An 8148-nucleotide genomic window follows, 5' to 3' on the forward strand; every position below is an offset into this window, starting at 1 on the left:
TATGCCTTTTTGAATTTTGCCTTAGATATCTCAGAGGCATCTCAAATTTCAAATGCTTCAAACCCAGTTCTCTACCTGCCCACTCAGCCCCACCTTTTTTAGTATTAACATAGTCTTTCCATCTCGATAAAAGGCAACTTCATCATTCTATCTTTCTTGGGTCAAAAACTTAGTCATCCTTGACTCAATAATTTCCTTTAAACCTCTGTCTAATCTGTCATCCAGTCCTATCAGCTCTCTATCCTGCTCTCCTCTATGTAGGAGGCTGGAGAACATTACCCTTTATTTATAGCCCTTTCATCTCAACCATTAATGACATCATTTAAATGCAGTTGTCAGAAGGAAACAAGTTTGCTGTGGTTCTCAACTTTGGCTGCACACTGGAATCACTGGGGTGGTGGGGGCAGGAGGCAGTGCCTGTGTCCCACCTGCAGAGATTCTCATTTAATTGGTCTGGGGTATGGCATACTGCTCCTGGCCCCCACCCAGGTGATTCTAATGTGCAGTCAAGTTTTGGGGCTTAAAGAGAGAGACCCAGAGAGACCTGGTGAAAATCATTAGTATTAATCAGTGTTTAAATGTCAAGTAGATTTCAGAATCAGTATCACACACTAAAAACAATATCCCCCAAATTAAAATAAACAATAATAATAATTAAAACTGGAAATCTATACCAATATGTTCTATTCTTTTTGAATAAGCCTTATAATTTCAATCTTTACTTTTATAATCTTTTCTTTCTCATTTTTATAAGAATCTTTTTTATTAGTTCTATATACTGATCGTTTGATGAGAAAATTGTACTCCCAGCTAAGAATTGGCCAGATTATCACCAGATCTCAGCTCTGGATCCTCTCTGTGTTTTCTTTTCAAGCACTGACATTTCTCTGAATCTTGAGGGAAATGAGCTGAAAAGCTTATCCCAATATTAGGCAGGGTTGAAGGACTATAACAATTTAAGAAGGTCAGTTTTATTACCTTGATTTTCTTTTTCAGTTCTCAAGCATTTTCCTCTGAAGGCATCAGGCTGTGGGGTGACCAGTTTGCAGTTTTTTAATGATAAGTTAACAAACAAGGGGAAAGAGACACTTGAGAAGTTAAAAAATGATAGGGAAAAACAACTCAAAGAGTGGTGGGTGAGAGGAAGGAGGAAAGAAGAGGCAAAGGAGGTGAGGGCTGGCACTTCTCAGTTCCTGCTATTAGAGGAAGTTGGGAAAACAGATGAGCAGCTGGTGGACCCTGTGACGGGGGGCCCATCATTACATCAGAACCTACCATTTCCCCTCCCCATCCTAATTTCTATTTTCCTCTGATTCAAATTTATGTTTGTTAAAATCTGTGCAATCAAATGTTTGCAGTCTTATTTCCCCTGAGAAATTCCCTATGGATGTCACAATTGTACATCGAACAAATATTTATACTTATGCAGTTGCATAACATTGAAATAAGAATTTAGCATTAAAAAAAAAGCCTGTTTACTAGAATTGAAGGGTACTTTAGATTAATCCAAAAATACAGATTGATTTGCCTAATAGTAATATTAAATTTTTCCCATGATGCTAATTATTCCAGGGATATACCAGAGCAAGCTTGTCTTAATCTGAAACCTAAACTGTATTTCTCTTAAAACATGTCAACCAGAGTGCAATCAAGGAAAACAACTTCTTGTTTAAAAAAAACAAAACAAAACAAAGAATAGAATAAACTCAATTTTGTGAGTAAACAATTCTGTGGTGCATTTTACTTGTTTGTTTTATTTTATTTTTACACTTATTTTACCCCTCCTTGTACTTCCAAGCTTAAATTATGAGTACACTTCTCAAAATATTTTAAGCAAATGAAAAAATATTCATCACACTATTAAAACAAATATCCCAAAATATCTTCTATGGTCACAGTTTTCATATCTGAACATTTAAATATAACTCTGTGTATGACCAGTAATGCTTGTTTTTTTTTCTCAATCATTTCTAATTTGACTTGTAAAACACGGAATTTTTCTATTTTTGAAAAATTGTCTAAAAAAATAAGAACAAGCCTTTCTCTTCAATGTTACACATAAAGGACCTTCTTTGTCACCTTCTCTGCTGGAATGGTAACAAGCCGACCCTACCTTCCCTCCTCTAAACAAGGCAATGATGGTTCATGCAGGAAATTCAAATCTGGCCTGAGGCAGCCCAGTGATTTTCCAGAAGGAGGCAAAGGGAGAAGCTGAGAAGCTCTGGGTATCTGCAGTCCGCAGAGCTGGGAGAAGTCGGCCACCCAGTGGAGGATGGAGGCCATGACGGTTACTTGTAATAGTTGTTTGGTGCAGGTCTTTTGGGGCATCAAGAACTGCTTCTACAGAGCCCTGGGTCATAGCTTCCATTCGAGACATGGTGTTCTATCGGGAAAATGCCAACAACAAGCAGCCATATTTAAACCCAAGACACAAAATGTTCTATAAATGACAACTATGCAGTAGTGCCCTATATAAGAGCATAAAGTATGCTCTAAAGTGCCACATAAAGTACTGAGTGTTTAACAAATCCTGTCTCATTTCTACAGTGATTACCAATGTATTCTGTGTGTCTTTTCCTACTCAATAGCGAAAACAAGGTGGGAAGGATATTTATCCCCCATTACTATGATTAAAGTTGTACTTTTTCAGTATCTGCAGAGAATATTTTTCATCTGTTCAGATCCATGCAATAATGTACCTCAGTTTATGGCTCTCTTTCAAAAGTGACTGACATGTTCAAGCAAAGTTAAGGGATCGGCAAAAAAGGGCAAGAAGACCTAAATAGACATTTCTCCAAAGAAGATATACAGACTGCCAACAAACACATGAAAGGATGCTCAACGTCACTAATCATTAGAGAAATGCAAATCAAAACCACAATGAGGTACCACCTTACACTGGTCAGAATGGCCATCATCAAAAAATCTACAAATAATAAATGCTGGAGAGGGTGTGGAGAAAAGGGAACCCTCTTGCACTGTTGGTGGGAATGTTAATTGATACAGCCACTATGGAGAACAGTATGGAGGTTCCTTAAAAAACTAAAAATAGAACTACCATACGACCCAGCAATCCCACTACTGGGCGTATCCCCTGAGAAAACCATAATTCAAAAAGAGTCATCGGGCTTCCCTGGTGGCGCAGTGGTTGAGAATCTGCCTGCCAATGCAGGGGACACAGATTCAAGCCCTGGTCTGGGAAGATCCCACATGCCGCAGAGCAGCTGGGCCCATGAGCCACAATTACTGAGCCTGCGCGTCTGGAGCCTGTGCTCCGCAACAAGAGAGGCTGCGATAGTGAGAGGCCCGCGCACCGCAATGAAGAGTGGCCTCCGCTTGCCACAACTAGAGAAAGCCCTCGCACAGAAACGAAGACCCAACATAGCCATTAATTAATTAATTAATTAATTAAAACAAAAAAACAAGTTCCATTTTTAAAAAAAAAAAGAGTCATATACCACAATGTTCAGTGCAGTTCTATTTACAATAGCCAGGACATGGAAGCAACCTAAGTGTCCATCAACAGATGAATGGATAAAGAAGATGTGGCACATATATACAATGGAATATTACTCAGCCATAAAAGGAAACGAAATTGAGTTATTTGTAGTGAGGTGGATGGAACTAGAGTCTGTCATACAGAGTGAAATAAGTCGAAAGAGAAAAACAAATACCGTATGCTAACACATATATATGGAATCTAAAAAAAAAAAAATGGTTCTGAACAACCTAGGGGCAGGACAGGAATAAAGACGCAGACATAGAGAATGGACTTGAGGACACGGGGAGGGGGAAGGGTAAGCTGGGACGAAGTGAGAGAGTGGCACGGACATATATACACTACCAAATGTAAAATAGATAGCTAGTGGGAAGCAGCCGCATAGCACAGGGAGATCAGCTCGATGCTTTGTGACCACCTAGAGGGGTGGGATAGGGAGGGTGGGAGGGACACACAAGAGGGAGGAGATATGGGATATATGTATATGTATAGCTGATTCACTTTGTTATACAGCAGAAACTAACACAACAATGTAAAGCCATTATACTCCAATAAAGATGTTAAAAAAAAAAAAAAAGTTAAGGGATCTGGACCTAGAGCCCAGGCCAGGCCGCCCACATGTATTTGTGCTCTCTTCTTTTGGTTTCTTTTGTCACATTATTCCAGTTTGCCTTATGTTTTAAGCATTTTTTTCAAAATTAATTAATTAATTAACTAATTTTATTTTTTGCTGTGTTGGGTCTTCGTTTCTGTGCGAGGGCTTTCTCTAGTTGCGGCGAGCGGGGGCCACTCTTCATCGCATTGCACGGGCCTCTCACTGTCGCGGCCTCTCTTGTTGTGGAGCACAGGCTCCAGACGCGCAGGCTCAGTAGTTGTGGCTCACGGGCCCAGTTGCTCCGCGGCATGTGGGATCTTCCCAGACCAGGGCTCGAACCCGTGTTCCCTGCATTGGCAGGCAGACTCTCAACCACTGTGCCACCAGGGAAGCCCTGCCTTATGTTTTAAATGATTGTTTTCAGGTACACATACAGGCATCGATTTGAAGGCATCAGTTCCACCCCTTCCCACCTCCAGTCCTGGTCCAGGTAGAGGTAACTCCCCGTACGTCTGTCAGCTGTTTCTCTGAATAAAAGGCTTCTGCTGCTATTTTCAGATCTGTGGGGGGCAGACTGCCTCAGTTTGGGTTCCCTCAGAAGTAGACCATGAGACAAGGATTCAAGGGCAGGATGGGGAAGTCAGATGAGGTGGGGAAGGCAGCCAGGAAAGGGTACATCACCAAACCAGCTGCCACTGTGGGCACCTGGAGCCAGACCCCAGGGCAAAATGGAGCCAGTGGACAACGGAGCCCAGGATCACTGGTTGAGGGCTGCTCCTGTCAGCAAAGTGAGTTCTGGCAGGCAAAACCCTGGAGCAAAGAAATGCAGAAGCTGGCAAGTGGACACAGAGCCGCTGTGTGCTGCCATGGGCAGGACCAGGTGTCTGGGCAGGGCACTGGTTGCACCCACTACAGCCATCGTGCCTAGATGAGCAAGTCACCAGCACACACCCTACCTCTCCTTCCCATCCTCCCAATACCACCATTTGTTAATCCTTCTTTGGAAATCCTTGTAACTTTCCGTATATACTAACAGCTTTCTTTTTTGTTCCATCCACAATAGGCAGCATCTCATCCTCTTAAGATGAAGACTTTCAGACACCACCCCACCCCCCAGCCTCCCACCTCTCAACTTCTGATTATATTTTCTTTCTCAGTTGCATTGTTCTATAGCTATACTAAGTCCTGGGAGTTCAGCCTATAGTTTAATTTTAAAAGTGCATTTAGGCGTCCGTGCCCAAGCCTCGCGGGTCTGCGGCCGGAGCTCGAGGGGCGGGGTTTGGGGTCGGGCCCGCTGCCGCCACGGCCGGGAGTCAGGACGTGTTCGATGCCCTCGTGATGGCGGATGAGAGGTTTCACGGGGAAGGGTATCAGGAAGGCGATGAAGAAGGAAGTAGTCTGGGTATGATTGAAGGAAGTCAGTACGGCACGTTACATGGAGCTAAAATCGGATCTGAGATCGGGTGCTACCAAGGTTTTGCTTTTGCTCGGAGATGTCTCCGGCACAGTCCCGCCACTGAGAAAGACAGCAAAAAGATGAAGGTCTTAGAATCGTTGATTGGAATGATTCAGAAATTCCTTTATGCTGACCCTACTTATGATAAACTTCACGAAGACTTAGAATTAGAGGGAAATTTAAGCAGCTTTGCTCATTACTAAACGTTCAGCCCGACTTTAAAATTAGTGCAGAAGGTTCCGGACTTTCATATTGAGGATGACAGATGCACAAAGACGAAACATCAAGGAACAGATGTTCATATGTTAAGTGTTTAAAAATGTGATTAAAGGCAAAACAATGATGGGGGATTCATTGTTTTGCAGGGAGGGTTCCAGCTTGGCCTGTGAACAGGCTTCCTTCCCCCGAGGTCTGCCGGGTCGCCTCGGTGCCCCCCATGGGGCCCCTCCACACAAGCCCATCCTTTGTTGGGCCCTGTCTGCTCTGCAGTGTGAACATGGCCCTGGCAGAGCCCTCGCAGGGCTGCTCTTCTCTGGTCCAGGGTCCAGGCCGCTGGCTCATGGGTTCTCATCACCTGGCAGGCCTGGCTGGATCTAGACTCGGGTTGGCTCTGGATAGGATAAACCTCCCCTTTACCCCCTGGACTTTGGTCAGTGCTCAGAGGGACAGTTTTTTAAGAAATGAGAGCCACAGGGTTGACACGAAGCAGGTTAATGGGAAGGAGTGATGGGTTCTGTGACATTTATTGACCCTTGAGATGTGCCAGTGCTGTGACCTGCTTCTCATGTTTTATTTAGTCCCTTCAGGAACCCATGAGGTGGGTGTTATTCCTGTTTTATAGATGAGGAAACCGAGGCCCAAGAGACTGCCTGGTCCAAGGGCACTGGGCGGCAGAGCTGGGACTCCAGCCCCGTCTCCTGGAGCCTGCTCTGGAACGCACAGTCACACCCACAGGCTCGGGGTCCCTGCTTGCAGGTCCCCACTATGCCCCGTGGAGTCCTGGGGCATCGTCCCCTGTGGGCATGGACGTGGGCATCTGGCTGAGAGGAGGAGAGGCCAGCCCTGTCCCCAGGGGGCCAGGACGTGCTCTTCCTGTGTCCCCAGGTGGGTGGGGCTCTGCAGCATCAAAAATGGTCAAGAGGAGGAGACTTTAAGGCCACCGTTCCATGTGCAAAAACTTTGGAGCCTTACTGCAGCCTTCCTTTTAGAGTGAGTTCTTCTGTCTTCTGCCCGGACTTAAAAGGCATCATCTGTACACACCGCACGGCCTCAGATGCGCCTTCGTCACAGACACCAGCAGCGCTTATCTCTGGCTGGTGGGATGGAGGGGCTTTTGTTGTCATTTTCCTGGGTGGGTTTTTGTGCTTCCTAAACTATCTGTTTGGATAATGTATTATTTTTATAATTGGAGAAAAAAATAAACAGCATATTTTAAAGCAAAAAAAAAAGTGCATTTATGTGACTACACAGTATTTTTCACTGCAGAGATAGTGTTCACTATAATTACATTTCTTTTGTATTCAGTCTTTTCCATTTTTCCTGAGGTTTCTGTCTTTTAATGTTCTTGCACTTTTTGCCTTTGTTTCATAATGACATTTTTCCTTAACCTCTTCTACCCATCAAGGGTCAGGTGTTCTGTTGTACCCCTTTTCTCTGTAGAGTTTCTTTGCAGTGCCCTCCATGGTGCTGCTCTAGTCTGGACTCCTTCTCTCTGCACCTATTGTCAGCCTCAGACTTCCTGACACTGCTTTCCCTGGTTGGATCCACTGTTGCCTATATCCTGTTCTCCTTTTTTTCTTGGTATATTTACTCCCTAGTTTTACTTGAATATATCCTAAGAAATAATGTGTGGGAAGTAAACTTCCTTTCACTTTGGAAATTTATTGTTTTCATCTTCAGCTTAGTAAACAGTTGCATTGCTTTTGACTCTAGATTATCACTTTTCTACTTTCTAGGGATACAGCTGCAAAATCTGATGCATTTTGATTCTTATTCCTTTGCAGATGGTCTGTGTTTCCTCCTCCATTTTGGAAGTTTTTAAGATCTTTTCTCTTTACCCTTGGTGTTCTGAACTTTGCAATGGTGGGTCTAGATGTGTGTGCTGCCAGAGGTGCTTCCAAAGGCAGAGGCTGGGGGAGAAATACCCTGGCTTCCCTCTTCCTCTGCCCTCCAGTCCCTTGCCAGTGCCCCCACTGGCCAGCTGCCCCTGGGAGCAGCAGACCTGAGAGCCTGGGAAACATTACCTGGAGGAGTCACACCCAGGAATACAGAGCAGGGCAGGGGAAGGGCAAGGGATAAATCTGAAGGCAGACAAGCCCAGGACCAGGGCAATTAAGATGACAAAATGTCACATAGAATACAATCTCACTTTGCTTTTTATGGTTTTAAAGGTTATAAAAGTAAAACATACTAGTTGTACAAACTCAAACAATATGTAGGTCTCCATTAAAAAGTGAAAGTCCTCACACACAGCCCACCCATGATACTCCCTGCCCCAGGGAATAACACTGTGGGTTTCAGTAGAGATCCTATCTGTGCATTTACAAGCTTTACAGACACAGGCACATGTGATATGTACGTAACACATTCTCACTGTTC

General features: G+C 44.0%; 1 pseudogene; it reads left to right on the top strand.

The window, feature by feature from the left end:
• The first annotated feature begins 4822 nt into the window (after positions 1-4822).
• LOC118900727 lies at positions 4823-5806 on the top strand (annotated as a pseudogene).
• The last annotated feature ends 2342 nt before the right edge of the window (positions 5807-8148 follow it).

The sequence above is a fragment of the Balaenoptera musculus genome, chromosome 1 (genome assembly GCF_009873245.2).
Source record: "Balaenoptera musculus isolate JJ_BM4_2016_0621 chromosome 1, mBalMus1.pri.v3, whole genome shotgun sequence".
NCBI lineage: Eukaryota > Metazoa > Chordata > Mammalia > Artiodactyla > Balaenopteridae > Balaenoptera > Balaenoptera musculus.